Source organism: Oryctolagus cuniculus, chromosome 14, assembly GCF_964237555.1.
Source record: "Oryctolagus cuniculus chromosome 14, mOryCun1.1, whole genome shotgun sequence".
Lineage (NCBI taxonomy): Eukaryota > Metazoa > Chordata > Mammalia > Lagomorpha > Leporidae > Oryctolagus > Oryctolagus cuniculus.
Window position 1 is genome coordinate 44964610 of NC_091445.1, and position 23109 is coordinate 44987718.

The 23109-nt window shown below is 38.8% G+C and overlaps 1 protein-coding gene across 4 annotated transcripts in view; it reads left to right on the plus strand.

Annotated features, from left to right (window-relative positions):
* The window catches only part of FBXL7 (F-box and leucine rich repeat protein 7), a 441392-nt gene that overhangs the window by 389309 nt on the left and 28974 nt on the right, over positions 1-23109 (plus strand). The window contains exon 2 of one of the 4 annotated variants that reach the window (XM_070056604.1): positions 17523-18096. The exons of the other annotated variants lie outside the window; for them this stretch is intronic. The gene's annotated coding sequence lies outside the window, so the exon portion shown is untranslated. The remainder of the gene's footprint in view (positions 1-17522; positions 18097-23109) is intronic. 4 annotated transcript variants of the gene reach the window in all.

The window sequence follows — 23109 nt, forward strand, 5'->3', positions numbered from 1 at the left end:
ACTCTGGTTATAAGAGGCTAAGAATCCAAGCAACAGGCATTTTCAAGGCCTGAGTGCCACCTCAGGGAGCAGTCCCTGACACAGGCAAAGCTACCAATGCTCCACAGTCCTGGAGGAAAGCAGCTGGCCTCTTTGCCACTGCCTCCCCACCGTGGGGTCCATAACCATGAGCCCAGCAGTGAACTGCACGACCAGGCAATACAGAAGCAAGTTCTAAAGAGCAAGAATTTGGAAATTTTCAGAAGCATTTTTTTTGTACCTGTGAAGGCTTAGATTTTCTGTATCTTTGTTGAATCTTTATTTCATTTTTCTGGTAATTCATTTTTATTGTACTTTGCAAAACTATCACTCTGCAATTGAATAAAAATTTAAAACAAAAAGAACCTGATCTTTGTTATAGAGAATTTTTATCTAAATTTTTAATTAATATAAATGGAATAAATTTCATGTATCTCATACATTAGTTTTAAGTTCACAATGACATTTCCCATCTCATCCTCCCTCCCTCCCACACTTCCTCCTGCTCTCTTTCTTATTTTTCTTTAAATTTTTGTGATACTTTCTTTCTTTGAGAACAAATTTTATCATGAATTGAAGAAGCACATAAAGAAACAAGCAATGGAGTTAGGCTCTTAGGCTTATCTAAAACTTATGAGACATAAGAATATCGTCCGAGGCCGGCACTGTGGCATAGTGGGTGAAGCACCGCCTGTGGTGCCCGCATCCTGTTTGGGCGCCGGTTTAAGACCCAGCTGCTCCACTTCCAATCCAGCTCTCTGCTATGGTCTGGGAAAGCAGTGGAAGATGGCCCAAGTCCTTGGGCCCCTGCACCCACATGGGAGACCCGGAAGAAGCTCCTGGCTCCTGGCTTCGGATTCATGCAGCTCCAGCTGTTGCGGCCATCTGGGGAGTGAACCAGCAGATGGAAGACCTCTCTCTCTTTCTCTCTCTCTCTCTCTCTCTCTCCCTCTCCCTCTGCCTCTCCTCTCTCTGAGTAACTGCGACTTTCAAGTAAAATAAATAAATCTTTAAAAAAAGAATATCCTCCACTTAATACACTAAAGTAAAGTAAATCTTTGAGAACAACTTTTACTATTAACTCTCATAATACAACTCTTCGAGGACAGAGTCCTGCATGGTTAGTTAGTGCCCGGGACTCCTGTTTTTAATGTAACAATTAACACTTTTATGTATGACATCAGTGATCACCTGAGGTTCTTGCCATGAGCTGCCTAGGCTATGGAAGCCTTTTGCATCCACCAACTCCTTTAATATTTAGGCAAGGCCATAAGCAAAGTCGAAATTCTCTCCTCCCTTCAGAGAAAAGTACATCCTTCTTTGATGACCACTCCTTTCCGGTGCTGACTCACCTAGAGAGATCCTTCATGTAGGACACTTGTTGCCACAGTGTTTGGCTTTCCATGTCTGAAATGCTCTTGTGGACTTTTCAGCCAGACCACAATGCCTTAAGGGCTAATTTTAAGGTCAGAAGGCTACTTCAAGTGATTATCTTTCTATGAGTCTGCTATATGGACTGCTTCCCATGTTGGAGCATGAATTTAGGAGCACTGCTGCATGGTGGCTTGGTTTGTAATATGCCCTTCATAAACTAAATTCAATTCATGCATGCCAAAGAAAGCTTTAATTTTTTAATGACCAAGAATATACTTATGTCCTTTTCCTGACTCTTCAATATGTTCACTTATGCTTTATCACCCTCTTGAGGTTGGCACTACTTTTGTTTCAGATTTCAAGATGAGAAAACTGTGTTTCATAGAGATTAAATTACTTTCCAATATAGTCTAATTTCAGAAATGCGATTTTTGCCCACTGAACCACATTTCCCTTTCCGTGTAAGGAATCGCCTATTAAGGACAGCCAGAGGGTAACTCACTTACCAGTATTTAGCAATAAAAACTTCATTATCTCTAAGAAGCAAACATACTAATTTTGCGTATTCACTTACCTTCCTTCTAAAGAGGTCTCTGTGGCTACTGTGTAGTCATAGCCAACCCACTGAACCTAAGACTGCAAAAGATGCCAACCAAATGTTTTGGCTCCAGGTCGTCTGGTGCTTTTGGTCTCAACAACATGCCAGGGATGAGTGCCCCAACTGCCAAGGTGTCAGGTACTCTCATGGGACCCAGTACAGGCTGCTATTGGCAGTCCACAGTCTGCCTTTTCTAGGCATCTGACCCATCCAACATGTGGTTGGGTTGCATGAGGCAGGAAATATCTGTTCACAATGACCAGAAATCAATCTAGCTCCTTCTTCTTAAACAGCCAAGATTTCTATTATTAAAACTCACATTTCAGACCTGGCAGGCATCACTAGACAAAAACAGAAACATGTCAGTACTCTGAGGGAGGGAGCATTTGCAATCAGTCCTGGAAATCCAATGCAATATCTTCTCAATCTTTGCTCTCCTGGAAGAAAACCCTACTATATGGGCACATAACTGGTTCTTTGTCCTTGAACGAAACTCTAAGACTAAGCTAGTGTCAAACTATTAAATACGCAGAGCAGAAGTCATGTGAGGGTGTAATCATCAGAGAATATTTTTACAGAATGTATTATAAATTAAATGTATTTTCTAAAATGCCAGTCTAGTCATTTCAGAAAAATTAATAAAATGGGGTGAGCTTGCTCTCTGTTAGGTTCAGACACTGGGTTATCTTTCAGAATAGCAGCCATGAAAACCTTTTCAATTGTACTTAACACTATTTTTGACATTTAGTATTTATATCTTTTTGTTTAATTTTTTGACAGGCAGAGTGGACAGTGAGAGAGAGAGACAGAGAGAAAGGTCTTCCTTTGCCGTTGGTTCACCCTCCAATGGCTGCCGCGGCCGGCGCGCTGCAGCCGGTGCACCGCGCTGATCGGAAACCAGGAGCCAGGTGCTTCTCCTGGTCTCCCATGGGGTGCAGGGTCCAAGCACTTGGGCCATCCTCCACTGCACTCCCTGGCCACAGCAGAGAGCTGGCCTGGAAGAGGGGCAATCGGGACAGAATCTGGCGCCCCGACCGGGACTAGAACCTGGTGTGCTGGCGCTGTAAGGTGGAGGATTAGCCTAGTGAACCACGGCGCCGGCCCAGTATTTATATCTTAAACCCTTCAATAAGTTATGGAAGTTGGGAAATATGGGAGTTATTTTTAATCTGTGTTCTCAATGGTGGCATACAATTGCTTGGGTGAAAATGACAGAGTATTAAATTTAGAGGAAAGAAAAATACATTCTAATGCCATTATCACAGGGCAGTTTTAATCTTTGGTTTCTTTTTGTTTAGTTTTTAGTTTTTCCTAGAAGAGAAAACACTCCCAATTTACCCAAATCTTATTAAAAATAGACCAGGAGATACTCAATGGCTTTTAAACCCATGTGTAGAAAAGCTGCTATTCAACAAACAAGGTTTTAGACAAATTGGTTCATTGTCACACGTTTTAAGCATAACAATTTCCAGTCTTTAAAAAAATGGGTTTTATAACCCCAAACTGGGCACCCTGAATTCAGTCACCACTCTCCAGGCGGTGAGACAGGCATTGTTTCTGTTGGGAAAATTTTGGCAGCAAGTCCACAATGTGGTCGTCGGTATATCCTCTTAAGTCCCAGATCACTACTGGCCAAACTGCTGCTGCTTTTAGTCACTGAGCTTTCTTCAACATCTGGAGACAATTTTTCAGTGGGTGGCAGAGGACAAGAGTATGGTGACTGGGACTTTCAAACTAATTAAGTCCAAAACCCATCTATTTTTTGAGAGACTATTCCAAGTAGAAATAATCTGTTTGTAAATATTGGACCATCCCCAAGAGAGTACAATGCAAGTTCAAACATGGATAACTGCCTGATAAATCCCATGCCATTAATTTTGCATTATGAAAGTGGCAGTTCTTCTTCCCACTAACTGCAGTTTTCTTAATTTTCTATTATTTTGTTGCTGAAACGAACAAACAGAACCAGACTAGGAGGGGTTGTTGGTCAGCCAGGGCTGCCATAACAAAGTACCACACACTGGGTGGTGCAAACAACAGAAATATGTTCTTCACATTCTAGAAGGTGAGTCCAAGAGCAAGGTGTTGATAAGATGGGGTTCACCCAGGAGCTTCTTCCCTTGGCCTGTAGGCAGCTACCCTCTCCCTGTGTACTCACAAAACCTCTTCCTTTGCATGCATAGGGGAAGAAATGCTGGTGGAGATAAGGAGAAAGAGACATAGAAGAAGAGGGAGAGCAGGAGGGAAAGAGATAGGTATCTCTTCTTGATAATGCTAATTACTGACTGTACAGGATCATGGCTCTTACAACCTAATTTAACCTTGACAACTTCCTTAGAGTCTCTATCTTCAAATATAAGCACACTGGGGATTTAAGGCTTCAATGTGTGAATTTTGAGGAGACTCAAGTATTCTGTCCATAATAGAGGGAAAACATAATTGGTTTACAAATTAATCCAACAGAAATTGTTAAAACTATCAAACCCAAGATCTTAGTGGAGAAAATAGTTTTCTGGGTAGGGAATTTAATTGGTACAAAGTCTTAATCCACTGGGTACTTTTTTTTATTTGAATCTTAGTGATCCTAACAGATTAGGGGAAAGTGATATGATTCAAAATAAAACATTTCCAAAAAATGTGGAAAGGCGCTTCTAATAAATATATGTGTATTTCGTCTTATTTCAAAAATCTAAGGTCTACCAAAGAATGATAGAGAACTTTTTTAGATCGGTGTATCAAATACCTACTGCTGTTTAATAAATTATCACAAAACTGGGTGGCTTAAAACAAGAGCATTTATTATCTCAGTTTCTGAGGGCCAGGAATGGGCGTAGTTTATCTTCACCTTCTGGTCCTGGTTGCATTACAAGGCAGGAAGGGAGATGCTACCCAGGACTGTGGTCTTCTTAAGGCTGGACCTGGAAGAATCTACTCTAGCCTCACTCGTGCGGTTGGTAGCAGGGTCCGTTCCTTGCAGGTTGGTGGCCTGGGGGCTTCATTCCTCATAAACTGGCAGAAGCCGTCTCTTGTTTCTTGGCACATGGACCACTCAACTGGACAGGGCATGAGAGAGAGATCAATCTTTATAACCTAATCTTGGGAGGAACATCTTACCACATTTCCAAATCTCATTTTTATTAGGAGAAGGACATTAGGTCCAGTCCATATTCAAGTGAGGTGATCACACAAGAGGAAGTGATGTTTGGCTTTCACTTCATTAGTGACAAAACGAAAAGTAAACAAAGAAATGTTTAAGTTGCCAACTTGATTTTCCGCTAAAATGTGAAAAATAGGTAGGTAGTTGTCTTTCTCATACCTATAATTGTCTTTTATTCTTATAACTATATGTTTAGCTGTACTGGGCAAATTAGCAATAAAAAATACTGTTAAATTTTTAATAATCATGTTTTCTTGTTTGATATATGAGTAAGTAAATTACCAAAGGAGAACAAGAAGAGAGAGGGAAACCAACTCAGGCCAACAGCTGGCATGTTGTATTCCAAATGCAGTCTGGACATGCTACATTCCTGTTTCAGTTTCTACAAATCAGCTGAACAAACTACCAAGAATAATGTGTGTGTGTGTACAACTGCATGGGTGCATCTCTGTGTGTGTGTGTGTGTAGGAGGGCATATGTGTTTTTGCAATGAGAACACACACAGGGCTAAGGATCTGGGTCCCAGTGGGTGGCCTTGTATATTTACCTTGGTCCTTTCTCACTATGGCCATAAAACTGGGCAGAGGGACTTTAAGTTGGAGAGGCTTAAATTAGTCCTGTCTCCAAAAGGCATTTCCTTTCTCAGAAGTCTGCAATTTTTTTCCCTTTAAACAGCAACCCCAGTCCCTGTTACTAAGTACATCTCCCCAGCTCTATTTTATCATCAGTTAAAGGTTAATTCCAGTTATTCCTACTCTGCCCCTTCATTATGCTGGTTTATGGATGGCAATCTTGCCAATAGAGCTTTTCACCCCATAAACCAAGGATCCTCCACTTCCCTTAATTAACAGGGTACAAATAGTGTACACTGAGCCAAGGAGAAAATCCTTTGCTAATAAAATCTGACAAAACTTTGGAAGCTGCATATGTGTTTGCCCAACTGTGTATATGTGCACGTGTGTGCGCCTACGTCTCATAACCATGTGTTTTCCAGGAGTCGTGACTCACAAAGCAATGTTGCTGATCTAATAGGCTCTCTCCCTAAAATGATTTAAAGTGCTATGAAGATTTCTTTACATTGAGCACAATGAATACAAGTTCACTGTGGCTCAGCCTCAATTGAAAAGCCAAGCAATGCTTTGCTTTGAGGTGGAAAGGGGAAAGAAAAAAGCTTACCAATTCAAGAGACAGATAAATTGCTTCTTCTAAACAAAGACTCACTGCACTTATAAACGTGGGTATCCCATAATTTTTAAAAACCGTTTATATGTGGGGATGAACCTTATAAACAGTGCAGCCTAGTCGAGGCTTTGGTTTTGTCCAATTAAAGGACTGGACTTGACAAGACCACCAATTGTTCTGTTGTGTTTTGGAAGCTTGGTCCAAGTTTACATTTCCAGCCAATGTTTCACTCCTTATGTTTATGACAGCACAAAAGAGCAAGCTCTGGGAATTTCTCAAGGGAAAGCCATAGCAGTCTGAATTGTCACTGGAAAGGAGAGTGAGACAGGAAAACATGTGGAAGGGAAAGCCGGAGAATGGATGATTCCTCTTGGGTTGACATTTAAATCCCAAATTGCATTCTCCCACATATCAAAAGTGAACATATTTTCAGTATTTGCACATATACAGGAATTGCCAAATGGAGGTTTAAGTCTGAGAAAGTACCACAACATCAACCATTTGCACAGCTGTTGTTGGAAATGACCCCAGACCATCCTGGCATGTCTAGCAAGTATAAATATTGACCATGTGCATTTCTAGCCTATGTTAAAGAGTATCCCTGAAGATGATGAACTAATAAATTACTTACTAGATGCATTTATTATAATATTAACTTGCCAGCATGATAGTCATCACCCTGCATTCTATGCATAGTCATTTATAAGATAATTCTTTTATGGACATTCAAAATATCTCATGTTTATTTTGGTGAACTCAAGAAGCTTGGCTGTACCTTAGTATCTATGAGATTTTAAATACATATTTCAATTTCCAATGGAGAAGACAGGAAATACCTATGTTTAAAAAATAATGGTGGATTTTTCCAGAATTATTTTCACTCCAATTGCTGTGATGTTTTCTTTCTCAGATCCTACCCACTGACTCCTTCAGATTCCTAAACTATGTTGAGCCTCCTCTGTCTGTCAGGAGAATGGAATCACCAGCCCAGGATATCCCTGAATGCCTTTTTTCAAAATTCCCCTAGCTGGACAGTCTGAGAGACTGGATGTGTTAAAGTTTTCATAAAGTGATTTCATAGTCGCTAAAACAAACTTACAATACTATGAGATCATCCAGGAACTGACAAAAACCATTCCTTTTGCTTTTCAAGGTCTGATGAACTGGTTGTTGTGATGGCACTACAAGTTGCCCCTTAAATGCTAATGCAAATACCTGTTAGAAACCATTGAATATTTTCCCCTTGATTTTCATCTTTCTGCAGTAATATCTTGATGTCATGTAACTACATCAGAAAAGCATGTAGTCAGATTTGGGAAAAATCTTTCGAGGAGAAAGTGTCCAAGTCAAACAACCCCTTACATGTTCCTGTCAGTCACTACTCCACTGGCCCTGTGCAAGTATCCTTCTACTTCACTAAAAATGGCAAAACACATCTTCATCCCCCCTAAGCCTACAGTAGGATTCAGATAGTACTGAATTCCCCACCCACCCTCAACCCCATGAAGAGTTTCTCCTTTGTCGAAGCCTATTGGAATATTCTTGATCTCTTTACATCTGAACTCTATGAACAGACAGAAAAAGAGGGGGACCAGAGGCCATAATTCCCTCCCAGAGACAATGAGCAGCACAAAACAGTATGAGGGAACTAGTGTGTGTTTAAAGTTTAGTGGCAGCTGGCCACAAGTCAGTGAAAACCACCCTTTTGGGTATCAGTGGGTGAAGATTAATGCACTGAGTTCATTAGTCTCTTTAGGAAGTGGCCATCCATCTTTCCTGATACATCCCTGAACAGCCCTACCTGGGATTAGGATAAAAGTCATCCTCCTTGTGTGATTTATCAGAGGGTTTGCACCTGTCTTCCTCATTGAAAAGCAGAAGTTAATGCTTTTCAGAAAAACACTGAGCAACAGAGATTTTGCTAATTAACCAAGGTGAAGGGAGGCAGGAATGCCTGTGTTGGTTGCAGAGTTAAAATGGAGGATGCAGAGTAGACATTATCCTAGCAGTAAATATTACCTGGGACACCTGTCCCCCATTATGGAGTGTTGGGGTTCAGTTCCCAACTCTGTTACTGATTCCAGCTTCCTGATAATGTACACCCTGGTAGACAGTGGTGATGACTCAACTAGTTGGGTCCCTGTCACCCTTGTGGGAGACCTGGATTGAGTTCCTGGGTTCCAGCTGCAGCCTCACTCCAGCCATTGCAGGCATTTGAGGAATGAACAAGCAGATGGGAGCCTCTCCCCAATAAAAAAGGATAGCATAAGAAACTTATGACTAGAATCAGCCAAAGTCTGCATTAAAAGGAGTGCTTGTGATTCCCTAAACAATTCTCAAACTTTTCCCATACTAGAATACCCAAGAGCTTTAAAAATCTCCACTTCCCATGTACCAATTAAATCATAATCTCTAGGGGGTAGAATCCATGCTTCATTGTTGTTTGAAAACTCCCTAGGTAATTTCAACCCATAGTGTTGTCTGAGAATCTATGCATTTTAAATGTCTGCAGGTGCATAGTATTGTGCTGTGAACATTTCTGTCTCTGGGGTCCATTTATTCTTTCTTTCTGCAAACATGATTATTCAGCAGCTATTGCCAATTGGAAACCAGGTTAAGACTTGTAAAATAAAACAACAGAGAAGCAACCAAAAATTCAACCTGATGCCCTTCCTGAGCCAATGTAAGAGGAGAGGTAGACCACATATAACCTGGGTGGATTTCCCATAGGGTTGCTTATGGAATTCAGAGTAAGGAGCTCATGGCAACATCAGGCTTCATCCCTCTTTTCCAACGAAAACCACAACATTGACAGAGTTCAACTTTGATATCCTCTAAAGGTAATCTGAAAATGGAAATTTAAATGATTGAAGTCTTCTGACTCTCACAAGAGTTTTGACTTACTACTAATTCTGCTTTTTCATGTGCAAACTATAAACACTATAAACAAATCCATAAGAACAAGGTTTGTTCGTTAATTTCTGATAATAAATCTGGTGATAATAATTTGGATAAATTACTTGAATAGTGATATATTTTAAAAGATAATCTGTATATCTAGACAGGAATCTAAAATATGTTAACATCATTCTATGTATTTTCTCTTTATAACTTACCTTTTTGTTGGTATTTTTTCCATACCTATAACCATTTGGATATTCAAGGTCAGAAACATTGAGTTGGGTTCATTTTAAAAGTTCTCTAATGTAACTACCTAGTGCATCACTTCCAAATTCTACTGTATGCACTTATATCTCTTCCAGTTCCTGCTCAAGTCCAAGATGTACTGATTCCTTGCACTGTAAGACTAACCTAAGAATGGTCAGATTTTCAGTGATTTCATATTCCACCACCTCTTAAGTTCTACTCAACTCTGTACAGCAGTTTCTGTTTATATCAACTCAATGTCTTTACCACTTAAAATCTACCAAAGAAAAAATTACCAAATATTAATTTCAATATTTTAGAATCTGCACTCCACAAACATTTGTAACACATGTGTTTTGTACAAACTTTATTCTATTGTAGGAGATGGAAACAAATCAGGAAACAAAAGAAATATAAAGTCCACTGAATTGACAATCCAGTAGAGGAAGGCAATTAAAAATGTAAATTAGGCCCTACATAGGCCATACATAACATACATAACATATAGATGAGGTGTGTTAAAGAAGTTTGAGGGTTACTGTTTTGATGAAGACCATGGTTTTGTCACTGGGGAAGGCTTCCTTCTGAAGCTGACTTCTGCGCCCAACTTGGATCTTGACAGGAACAGATGGCACATCCATAGAGTTGAGTAAGAATGATGCTTGCACAGGAACAGACAGCACCCAGGGAATAGCTACAGTAGGAGGCCATTGCACCCTCAAACCCAAATGGGCCAGATGAGAGAGTAGTAGTATTGGAATCTAGCAAGAGCTACAGCCAATAGAACAGGGCTGTGGGACAGAGGGGATGAGAAGGAAGAGGTGGAGGAACTGAGTCACTGCCCAATGCACCCTGCAGGGATGGAAAGATAGCGGGTTTTTCTCCATGCCTGCTCCTGCTCTCCAGCCTCCAAACAGTGCTGTGGGATTGAGTCATAGCACAAAGGGAGCCAGGGAGCAGCAGTTCATGAAACTCACCCTTCTAAGTAAAAGCATTAAAGAGAGAGGGGAGTGTGGAGTGATCCATTCCAAATTCTGGGGAGAAAGCTCCAGTCAGAGGATGGTCCTTGGCATTCTTTGGGAATGGCAAGGAGGTCCCTGTGGCAGGAGCCCAGTAGGTCAAAGGAAAGCATTGTTGAAAGCCCCATCCTTGAGGTTAGTTTCAAATTGAGAAGTTTCTGTACTGCAAAAGAAACAGTCAGGAAAGTGAAGAGGCAACCAACAGAATGGGAAAATATATTTGCAAACTATGTAACTAATAAAGGGTTGATAACCAGAATCTACAAAGAAATCAAGAAACTCCACAACATCAAAACAAACAACCCACTTAAGAGATGGGCCAAGGACCTCAATAGACATTTTTCAAAAGAGGAAATCCAAATGGCCAACAGACACATGAAAAAATGTTCAAGATCACTAGCAATCAGGGAAATGCAAATCTCTGTAATTAACACACAATTATTCTTAGGTGTTTAAATTTTAACTGAAAAGTGATCCCTGTTAGGAATTTGGAAAACATTATGCTGAGTGAAATAAGCCAATCCCAAAGGGACAAATACCACTTGTTCTCCTTGATAGGTGACAACTAACTGAGCACCAAAAAGGAAACCTGTTAAAGTGAAATGAACACTATGAGAAACGGTGACTTGATCAGCCCTCACCCTGACTGTTGATGAGCAACTTAATATGTTATCCCTCTTAGTATTTTTTTTGTTTGTTCTACTTAATACTTTTGGTTGAATACTGTAATCAATACACAATTCTTCTTAAGTAGGAGCAATAAATTTAGTACTGTGTACATTCTACAAGGACACTGGCTTTATTTTAAATGAGGTTAATTGAAGATGCTGATAGAGAGTTCTCAGCAAAGGAAAGATGCGGCTCCAGTAGAAAACACAGCTTCCCCAGGGGGCTAGAATGGCAATGGCTACAGTAGCTCAGAAATGACCATAGAATTTACCATGAGAGATTATGGTAGAGTAAAATAAGACAGTAGCAGCAGACCTTAGGAGAAGTGTGGAAATAGTTGAGTCCCCTCTTTCATGGGTTTGCAATTTTTTATATCTGGAAACTTCTTGTGATATTTTGATTCAGTTCACAGATATTTGTTAAGTAGCTACTATGTGCAAAGCATGAGCTCAGAGTTCCTCAGCTACACAAAGGAGGATAGTTTGTGTATAGAGCACTGATATGCCACACTCTTCCATTAGTACTTCACCTGCATGTATTTGTTTTTCCATTCTACTTTCATCATAGTTCTTTGGGATGGATAGTATCTTCTCCATTTTACAGATCAGGAAATCAAGGCTGAGAAAGTTGAAGGTGATATATTCAGGATTACTCAGTTGATGAAAGAAAGCATGGAAATCAGTATACCTGACTCCAAATGAGTGCTCTCAAAACCACAGTGTCCCCAAATCAGCCTATATGCCTGTCAACTGATGACTGGATGAGATATGGAAGCCATGGGTGCACGTTTTGTTTTACAACATTTCACAAACTCTCTTCCAGTCTCTCTTTCAAAAGTTGCTATGAAATTATGAAAAAAGAGCCAGCGCCACAGCTCAATAGGCTAATCCTCCACCTGCGGGTGGAGTCTGGGTTCTAGTCCCGGTCACGGTGCCGGATTCTATCCCGGTTGTCCCTCTTCAAGGCCAGCTCTCTGCTGTGGCCCAGGAGTGCAGTGCAGGATGGCCCAAGTTCTTGGGCCCTGCACCCCATGGGAGACCAGAAGAAGCACCTGGCTCCTGGCTTCGGATCAGCGTGGTGCGCTGGCCGCAGCAGCCATTAGAGGGTGAACCAACGGCAAAAGAAGACCTTTCTCTCTGTCACTGTCCACTATGCCTGTCAAAAAAAAAAAAAAGAATGGTCAGGATTTCCTTCTTTTTATGACTGAATATTATTCCACTATTTATATGTATAGTTTCTTTATCCAGTCATAAGTTAAAAGGCTGATTTCATTTCTTTCCAATTATGAATTGAACTACAATAAAGATGGAGTGCAGGCATCTCTTTCATGTGCCAACTTAATTTGCAATAAAATAGATGGAAATGGAGTTAATTATGCCAAGTGACATAGGCCAGACATAGAAGGAAAAATCAAGATGTTCTTGTGTGTGTGTGTGTGTGTGTGTTTATGTAATTATATAGGATAAATATGCTGTTTGCAGTATGGAAATATGTGGATACTGTAATATTTGGTATATAACTATTTACAAATGTTTTGTTCACTGAATTATACTCCTTATATGATGAGATACCTGCCCTTCCTCACTTTCTGATCCTTGTTGTGAATCCCATGTTATGAGATATTAATATCCTTGCTTTTGGGAGTTGTTTAGGTCAGAGGGGTAAGAATGTAGATAGAATGGTACATAATACTAACTTTCCCCTATTCTTCACTTCTGAAATGTATTGCAAGAGGATAAACCACTGGAACCTTCAAAATAGTCTAAAATTCCCCATTCCATAGTTTTAGATGGGGCTGAGAGAGCTCATCCGTAGTAATGATGATGGCCTTTTAAGCCAGTATGTACCATGGCTCTGGAGGACCTGGAGTAATGGGTGTTACCAGTTCTTCAGCTGACACACACACATCACAGGCTGAGGAGAATAGCTTCTTCCATTTCCTACTAGCTCTGACTCTTTGAAGTAAATATTGCATGGACAGCCCATTTGGCCCCTGTCTTTATTGACAGAGAAAGACGAGCAGTCCTGTCCTAGGGCTGTTCATCATTGTGGTGTATGCCTTAAAAATTCAACTTGAAAACAGAATATTGTTTTTATTGAAAACAATAAAAAGGTTTGTCTTTCCTACCTTAAATCATTAAATCTCAAGAATGTTAACATACCAACAGGTGCTTTATAAACTGTAGTGATGAATGCAATTTTTCCTAATTTTGGAGTCTTATAAATTTAATAAATTCAGCAAATATTTATTAAATCTCTTATGCAATTATTTACCTGGGTGCTACAGGTGATAAAAAGAAAGTCTATAAGAAGCTCATTTTAAAGCCTTTATTCCAATACAATCCCATCAAAATTGCATGTACCAATGCCATCTCACTAGTCCAAGTGATCAATTTCAGTTCACAGTTGATCACACTGATAGGTCTAAGAGTCAAAGGGATCACACAAACAAGACTAGTATCTGTGAATACTAACAGATAGAATAAAAAAGGGAGAGAACGATCCAACATGGGAAGTAGGATACACAGCAGACTTATAGAATGGCAGATGTCCTAAACAGCATTCTGGCCTCAGAATCAGCCCTTAAGGCATTCAGATCTGGCTGAAGAGCCCATGAGAGTATTTTAGGCATGGAAAGCCAAGACACTCTGGGGAAAAAAAAAAGAACCTTAAATGAAAGATCTCTACGAGTGAGATCCCAGTAGAAGGAACGGGCCATCAAAGAAGGAGGTACCCTTCTCTGAAGGGAGGAGAGAACTTCCACTTTGACTATGACCTTGTCTAAATAAGATCGAAGTCAGCGAACTCAAGAGGCTCCATAGCCTTGGCAACTCATGACAAGAGCCTAGGGAGATTTCTGACGCCATAAACAAGAGTGTCAAATTTTTAAGTCAATAACAGGAGTCACTGTGTACTTACTCCTTATGTGGGATCTCTGTCCTTAATGTGTTGTCCAATGTGAATTAATGCTATAACTAGTACTGAAACAGTATTTTACACTTTCTGTTCTGTGTGGGTGCAAAATGATGAAATCTTTACTTAATATATACTAAATTGATCTGCATATAAAGATAATTGAAAATGAATCTTGATGTGAATGGAATGGGAGAGGGAGTGGGAGATGCGAGGGGTGCAGGTGGGAGGGAAGTTATGGGGGAGGGGAAATCCATTGTAATCCATAAACTGTACTTTGGAAAATTATATTTACTAAATAAAAGTTTTTAAAAAATAAAGCCTTTATTCAAAGAAGAGGAATAAGAGAGAGAGGATGAGGTTTGTAACTGTAAAGCTGTATAGTTCTGCATACAGTCCTATGGACTTACTTCTAAGGGTACAGATTAAAAACTTGTCATGGGACTCCAAATCCCATTAAAATTGGTGGTAAAAATGCCATCTTAATTGTTAAAGTTGTCATATTAAGTGTTAAAGTGACCATATAGATAGGATTAAGTGTTAAAGAGATCGTATAAATAGCAGAAAGTGCCTGGTAATAATAATAGAAGAATTAAAAAGGAGGGAATGTTCAACATGGGAAGCAGTCCACACAGCAGACACATAGAATGGCAATAGCTTTAAGTAGCACTCTGACCTCAGGATCAGCCCTTACTCAGATGTGGCTGAAAAGCATTTGAGATAATTTCAGGCATGGAAAGCCAAGACAATGTGGCAAAAATATATCCCACATAAAGGATCTCTGTGAGTGAGGCCCCAGGGGAAAGAAGGAGCCATCAAAGAAGGCTGTGCTTTTCTCTGAAGGAAGGAGAGAACTTCTGCTTTGTTTATGGCCTCGTCTAAATACAGACGGAATTTGTGGTCACAAAAGACTTCCATAGGCTTGGCAGCTCATGGCAAGAATCTCGGGTGATCACTGAATCATAAATAAGAGTGTTAATTGTTAAATTAACAACAGAAGTCACAATGCACTTACTCCCCATGTAGAACCTCTGTCCTTAATGAGTTGTACTATGAGAATTAACAGCAAAACTTGTTCTCAAGTAGTACTTTATAAATTATGTGTGAGTGTGGGTGCAAACTGTTGAAATCTTTACTTAGTGTAGAGTTAGTCTTCTGTATATAAAGTTAATTTAAAATAAATCTTAATGAGGAATGGGATGGGAGAGGGAGTAGGAGGTGGGACGGAAGTGGGAGTAGGAGGGTGGGTATGGGGGAAAGAACCAGTATATTCCTAGAGTTGTACCTATGAAATTTGCATTCATTAAATAAAAGCTTTAGGGGAAAAAGACTTTATTCAATCATTCCTTAACTCAACAAATAGCTTACTGTATTTGCTTCTTAAATGTGAGGCACTTTTGTGAACAAGATATTCAGGACACCCATCACCATAAAGCTTATGGTCCAATGAGTAGAATGATAAACAATATATTAATCAAAATAGAAAGTACTGTGATGACTTCAATGAGGCATACATCCTATATATGAAAATCCTAGGAAATATTTCATGAATAAGACACTTTGCATCAGCTCTGAAAAGATTTTTAAAACAACAACATAAATTCATAATAAAGATGAGAAAAATAAAGAACAAGGTAGGTAGTAGCTCAGAGGTGGGAGAGTTAAGATCATGTCCCAGGAAATAGTGAATAGTCTGTTTTGTCTTGAGGTCACCTCATGGGAAGTAGTAGAAGAGGTTGGAAAATTGTGTGGAATACTAAAAAAGACCTTTTGTGAACAGATGAGCAGTTTGTTATTCAACAGGCAACAAAGCAGTGGAACACAATGATTAATAGAGTGGGTGAATGGTGGATGTTTTAAGAAGACCAATCCAATGGGAATGGACTAAAGTTGGAGAAGAGTAAGAAGTGTGACTCATACAAATAATGAGACACACTGCACAACCAGCATGCAAATTTGACATATGTAGTAGTGATAGATATGAGAGTTTTCTATTTGTGCACACTTCCCTCCATATAAATATTATTTTTCCAAAATCTTAAGTAAAAAGATCTCTCTTCAGCATGAATTTGAACTAGAAGAAACCAAAATTTTGACTCCAAGCAGAGCACAGACACTACAGAGTGAACTCAGCCCCAATCATGAATTTCATGAACTAGGGCATTTGTTCAGGCACTGAGCACCTATCAGCTATATTCATTTCTAGCAAAGCAGAAAGGATTTATCCTCTTTTTCCCTTATCACATTTAAATTCTGTTGATTTATTGAAAACATGAGGGAGAAGCCATCAGCAACGGTAGTGTATAAGCCTGGCAGTGATCTCTAGTGCTAGTGCAATGCTAGCCAGCAGCTAATCTGATTGACAGACACATAATATTTATTATGTGTGTGAGAGACAGAGAATAAGGGAGGGGTTCGGATATTCCCTACCAATAAGCATAAAATGAGAGAAACAAAGAATTTGACTTGAGTACTCATTCTCAAAGGAGATTTGTGCATTAATTTCAACACAGTTGTGCTTGGGCATAGAAATGTGGGAAAATATTTTTATGGTAAAATTTAGATTTTAGCTTCAAGCTAAAAATATGGAACACAGCATACCTGAAACAGTTTCCACAGACATGTGGATAAGACTCAACATATTCTTGGCTCAAGTAATCCATCATGCGTACAGAAAATCTGAAACCCAGAGCTATATTATGAACCCATTCAATATCACTGCATTTGGACTGCCATTTCCTCCGTTTATTTTCTCTTTCAGCTGGAAAGTCAGTTCATTGCACCTGCTAGCACATCTCCTGTCAAGTGTTTATTTTATGGCCACAATTCCTGCTTCTTATAGGGATTCTTTTTCTCTTTTGTTTTCAAAGAGAACTGAATAATTCATAGATTTTTCAAAGCTAAGATTATATATATATAACATTTATGCAAGATATATATATAATATATATATATACTGTATAAAATATACAGTCATTCCTTGTTATCTGTGGGGGATTGGTTCCAGGAACCCTAACAGATACCAAAATCTGCAGAAGCCCAAGTTCCTTATATAAAATAGCCTATATTTGCATAGAGCCGATGCTCATCCTCCAGTGCACTTTAATTATATTTAGATTACTTATAATACCTAATGCAATGTACGTAATGACAAAAAAGTCTACAATTGTTTAGGGTATCTTCAATTTCTTTTTTAAAAAATATTTTTAATCTCTGGCTGGTTGAATATTTGGATGCAGGGCGCTGACTGTACTTTATATATATAAATATACATATTTATAGCAATAAACATATAATAATATATAAAATAGCATAATATATTAATATATAATATATAAATAATGTATTATATATTATCATATATTATATATATTGATAGCAAACATGCTATCAATCATTAGAAAATTCTGACTCTAATGTTCTGAAATATTGTTTTGCTTTAAAGGTTCTGCTGATTGAAATGGTAGCATATGAGATCATTTACATGGAAAAGGAGTTGTTACTGAGATAAACAATTCAAAAGAGCATCTTTATATAAGTTTACACTTCTATCTGAATGACTTGAGAAAATAACTCAAGGAAAAAAAAATACCAAAACCCCGGCTTGGCTCCAGCAAGTGAGTCATGGGGAACAGCTACATCAATACATTGGACAAATCCAGAAGAGTGATACTTCGGGACCTGGTGCAATCAGAAACTATTCATAGACTTGAGAGAGAAACCTGAACAAAACCCCCAGAAAATAAATCATTAATGGAAAGAAAAACTATCAGAAGTTCACAGGGATATCCCTACAAATAGAATTGAGAAGGGAAGGAGATTTTAATGGTTGTATTATAAGAATGTTGGCAGTTATGAACAAAGATAAGAAACTATTATTTAACACCATTTTAAAGATACATACATAAGAAAATGCCACAAGTGTTTCTTCATGGTTTTCCTCTAGAAATTTTGCACAGTACTGAGAATTAGTGAGACTACTAAGTGGCTGTTGGGTACCTAAGTGGGAAATCTGTCTGGTAAGTACATTATTATCCAACTCAATTTTTCTGTCTCATCTGGTCAAATTCTTAACTTTTCTTCTAAGTGTACAGGAACAATCCTGTTTAGGGAAAACTTGTGTTATCTAAGCCCACAAGGAATGAGTGAAATTGATTGCTAATATTCTGAATTTACAAAAGTCTATTACTGGGGAAAGAAAAAGAAGTTATCATCATCACCAGGTTCCTAAATATCAAATATAATAATTTATCAGTTGCTGACTATCTACTCTAATAAGACTAATATTTACTGAAAAATTGTAAGAAAGAAAGAAGGAAAGAGGGAGGGTGGGAGGGAGGGAAAGAAGGGAGGAAGGGAGGAAGGAAGGAAGGAAGGAAGATAGGTAGGTGAGCGGAGAGAGATTTTTGCTTGATGCTCAGTCTATGGGGTCTGTTCATGGTGCTACCAGCCTTAAGGAAGAGAATTTGGAGAGAATTATTTAAATAATCCTCAATAAATGTATTATTATGGATTCTCCATAGGAGCCAAAGCAACATATGCAAGCAAATCAATTTGTAGAACCTCTAGAATCTTTATGAATGAACATTGTGATGCCTCATACAAATAAGTCAATAAAATTACAGACTATTACTGTAAAAACCAAACCAGTACTGATTGAAATGGGAACAACTTGGTTCAAGAAAAAGGAAAATCATTATTACTCTAATTTCTGATATTTATAAGAATGTACACCTGTTGGCTCAACGTGTAGACTTTTCGTTTTCCCAAGAACAATTTCAGTTCATAATCTGATGATAAAGTAAATGAATAATTTGTATAAAGAAGGACTTAGTTGAAATTAAGATTCTTTAGGAGGTTAGAACTCTGGACTCTTAATAAACCCTCAGTTCTTCAGAAGAGTATTAAGTAGAAACCTCTTTAACATCATAAATTCTTGTTGATAAATTATAAGAATTAGAAATAGATGAAGTGACCTCACTAGAAATAGATTCTTCAGTGACGACTACAATTTCTAAAAGCTTTGGTCTCTCTGAATAGCTTAGTCCATTCAGGCTTCTATAACAAAGGTTCCACAAGCTATGTAGCTTATAAACAAAAAAAATTATTTTTCCCCATTGTGGAGGCTGAGAAATCCAAGATCCATGTCTGGTGGGGGCCTGCTTTCCAGTTCATGGATGGCAGCCCCTTGCTGTGTCCTCACATTGTGGCTGGAAGCAAGAGTTCCTTGGAGTCTCTTTAATAAGGTCACTAATATTCATGAGAACTCTGTCCTCCTGTATAATCACCTTCCACAAACCACACTTCCTACTAACCATCATGTGGGGATCAGTGTTAATGTGGAATTTTGCTTTTATACATTCAGTTTTTTGCAATGAATAATGGATACCTGAAGTAATAAATATGCCATCTTTTGTTATCATTTTAATTAATAAGCCATAATTTATTTCTCCACAAAATTCATCTGAAGTGAAGGACATTAAAGCAAACAGGAATCTAAGGAAGCCAAAATTTGATCCTATCACTGAATTTCATATACAACATGGAAATTCTTTGCCCTCAAAAAGATGTCTGAATCATCCCCAGAACAAGGCACTAAAAACTCACACAGTAAAAATTAGCTTTGCACTTTAAAGAGTTTTAATCTGAGTATGTGATCGCTATGTCTTGTATGTAGTACAGGTTTATCTTTTCAGGTTACTATCCATTTTAAATTGCAAATGTCTATGGATTTTTATTGCCTCCTTTAACTGTTAATGTACTTTGTTCAGATTGTTAAAGGTAATGTGATGATAGCATGACCAGAAAACAGCATGTGAGTAGGCCCCATAAATATTGCACCCCAATAACCCTGCTACCGTATTCCCTGTCTAGCTCTTTAGATAGAAAAGTTCCCCACAGCTGTCTCTTTTCTTGTTACTCCTAGCCTTCTCTATGTGCCATGAGAGTATACACTGATAGTTTTACATTGCTTTGTCTTGCTTCCACATGTACTTCCCCCCTTCTTTGTAGCATATGTTTAGTATTTGTGATGGAACAGGATGTTTAATCTGTGGAATTATTGGTCAGTTTTCCTTAGAAGGCACTGATTGCCCCAGCATGGGAAGCCCCAGAGTTTTTGATGTCTCCCTCACACAGTGCCCAACTTCACAGCAGTGTCTATGAATTACAGTCATGTGCCATGTAACCATTCTTTCAACAATGGACCATGTATGTGGTCCACTGAGATTATCATTTTGCTGACAACCTCCTATCACCTAGTGAGTTCACAGCATCATAAAACTGTATAGTGATGCATTATACGTGTATGTATGTTGATGCTATTATAAACAAACCCACTGCAGTGCCAGGTGTATAAAAGTACAGTATATACAACTATGTACAGCACATAATACTTGAAAATAAATGGGCTGCTGGTTTATGCAGTACTATACTATATTTTTATCATTATTTTATAGTGTGATCCTAGTACTTACTAAACAACTTTGTTATAGAACAATATGCCATGTTATGCTGACAGCAGCCTTGTACATCTCTTGTTTACTACATCTCTACATTGCAACACTTATGTTTGATTTAATCTCATGTTGTTTTGTTCATCATGGCCCTAGGAGATATAGGTTTTACCTATGTGTAACATAGAGCTTAAGTTTGTAATTACACAGTGATATTCCTGCAATGCCAAAATCCTGACAATGCCTTTCTCAGAACATATCCACACTGTTAAGCTGTGCATGACTGTATTATTAGCTCAGTGATCTAATGTGTTGTAAGTCAGCATATTTTTGCCATTTACATTTTGCCAGTCCATTGACTGAAAACAACTGAATAATTCAAATGCTTTCATTAAAAGAAAAAGTGTCCAAATGACTTGAAAAAGTTGGTACATCCTAGCCTTCCATATATTTCTATCTATTCTTGTAACCCTAAAATATGGTGGCTGAATTTCTCAGTGTGACACTTCACATTTGTCTGCATTTTAATGGAACATGTACTCTGTGGGAAATAATTTGCTGACTTCCTTTTTTGGGTTTCAAGTCAACCTGGCCAGTTCAGGAAGCAGCAGTACAATTCTTTCATCAAGTCTTTCAAATAAAGACAAATAATAGAACTGCCTCAGAAATCCAAGACAGTTTTGTCATCATCAGTGCCTTAGGGAGGGTCAGTAACTTTCCCCTCTATCTGTACATCAGCACTATATAGCCTCTTGACAAAATTTTTATAATGATGAGGAAGGTCTAGGCAGTCCAAGCAGGCAAGCCCTGTGAAGTTGAGTGGCTGTTACCGCATGACTGGGCTCAGGAGCTGTGCAGCAAAAGTGCTGGGAGAGAGAGAGCCAAGCATCCGCCACGCTGATGACTTCCAGAAGCCACCTACAGAAAAGCCAAATGAATCTGTTGAGGAGTAGATGCCATTTCAAAGACGACATTAAACTCCACGTGTAACATTTTAGGGATAAAAGCATGGGAAAGGGAACCTATTTAGGAAAAGAAATGTTTCTTAAAAGCTACAACTTGAAACTCTTCAACGGAAGGATTCTGACAAGTCATGGTTACCTGGAATCATTTCTATGCAAGGGTCAGGCTCCAGGAAATCTGACGAAGATTCTCCTCATCTGGCACATTTCCTTCCAGAAAGACAAGCACCTTCTTGGTTGATATGATTTTATTTTGTTTCTGGCTTTTGGCCTCTATGAAAGTACTCTTTATATCAACAATTCCTCCTTCCCCCACACAAAAAAAGGAGAACCTGCAATGTATTCAGATATCTGATTTTATTTTTACATGATTTCAGGTCTTAATTTTGAAAGATGGGAGAGTTAATACAGATTATTTTTGTGGAATCTCTTTTAAAGGACATTTGAAAACTTTACAACATAGCAACTGTCTTAAATGTTTACTTCTATTTCTTCTATAACTCAAATTTTACAAAATAGATTGGAGGACAGAGTACCATTATTTTATTCAAAAATATCCAGTCCAGGGTGGTAGAATTTTTCTCTCTTTGTGTTTTCTTCCAATTCACAATGTGGTGATTTTTTTTTTTTTTTGGACAGGCAGAGTGGACAGTGAGAGAGAGAGAGAGAGACAGAGAGAAAGGTCTTCCTTTGCCGTTGGTTCACCCTCCAATGGCTGCCACGGCCGGCGCGCTGCAGCCGGCAGGAGCCAGGTACTTATCCTGGTCTCCCATGGGGTGCAGGGCCCAAGCACTTGGGCCATCCTCCACTGCACTTCCGGGCCACAGCAGAGAGCTGGCCTGGAAGAGGGGCAACTGGGACTAGAACCCAGTGTGCCAGTGCCGCAGGCGGAGGATTAGCCTATTGAGCTGCGGCACCGGCATGTGGTGATCTTAATTGTGGATTAGAGTTTTCATTGTATGCCACTTTGTAGGGATCCATATTTTATTTTTTTAAGATTCATTTATTTGAAAGACAGAGTTACAGAGAGGGAAAAACAGAGAGAGATCTTCCATCTGCAAGTTCACTCCCCCAAATGGCTATAATGGCCAGAGCTGGGGCAGGCTGAAGACAGGTTTCCCATATGGGTATCAGGTATCCAGGTATTCGGTCCATCACCTGCTGCCTTCCAAGGTGCATTAACAGGAAGCTGGATTGGAAGTGGAGTAGCAAAGACTCAAACTGGTGTTCTGATAGAGAACACTGGCATCTCAGGTGCCTTAACACACTGTACCACAACACAAGTTCTGGGGAAAAACATTTGTAGAGCCTATGGAAAGAGAGGGGAAGAATTGGAAAAGTAATGATTATTTTAAGTATCTAAGTTTAGGATGGAATTATCAAACATAGAACCCCTAGTATTCATTGTACTAGTTGCTGCATTTCAAGTTATAGTTTGTTAGCTTCTCTAAATATTCAAATACTATTTTCTATTGTGTTTATATTTTAATGTCATAGGACTACTTCAAGCATTATTTTTCTTGGCAACTCTGATTTAAAGATATTGTTATGTTCTGTTATATTTCCAAGATTTGAGCCAGAATTGTTCATATGAGGTTATCTGCTAGTAAAATAT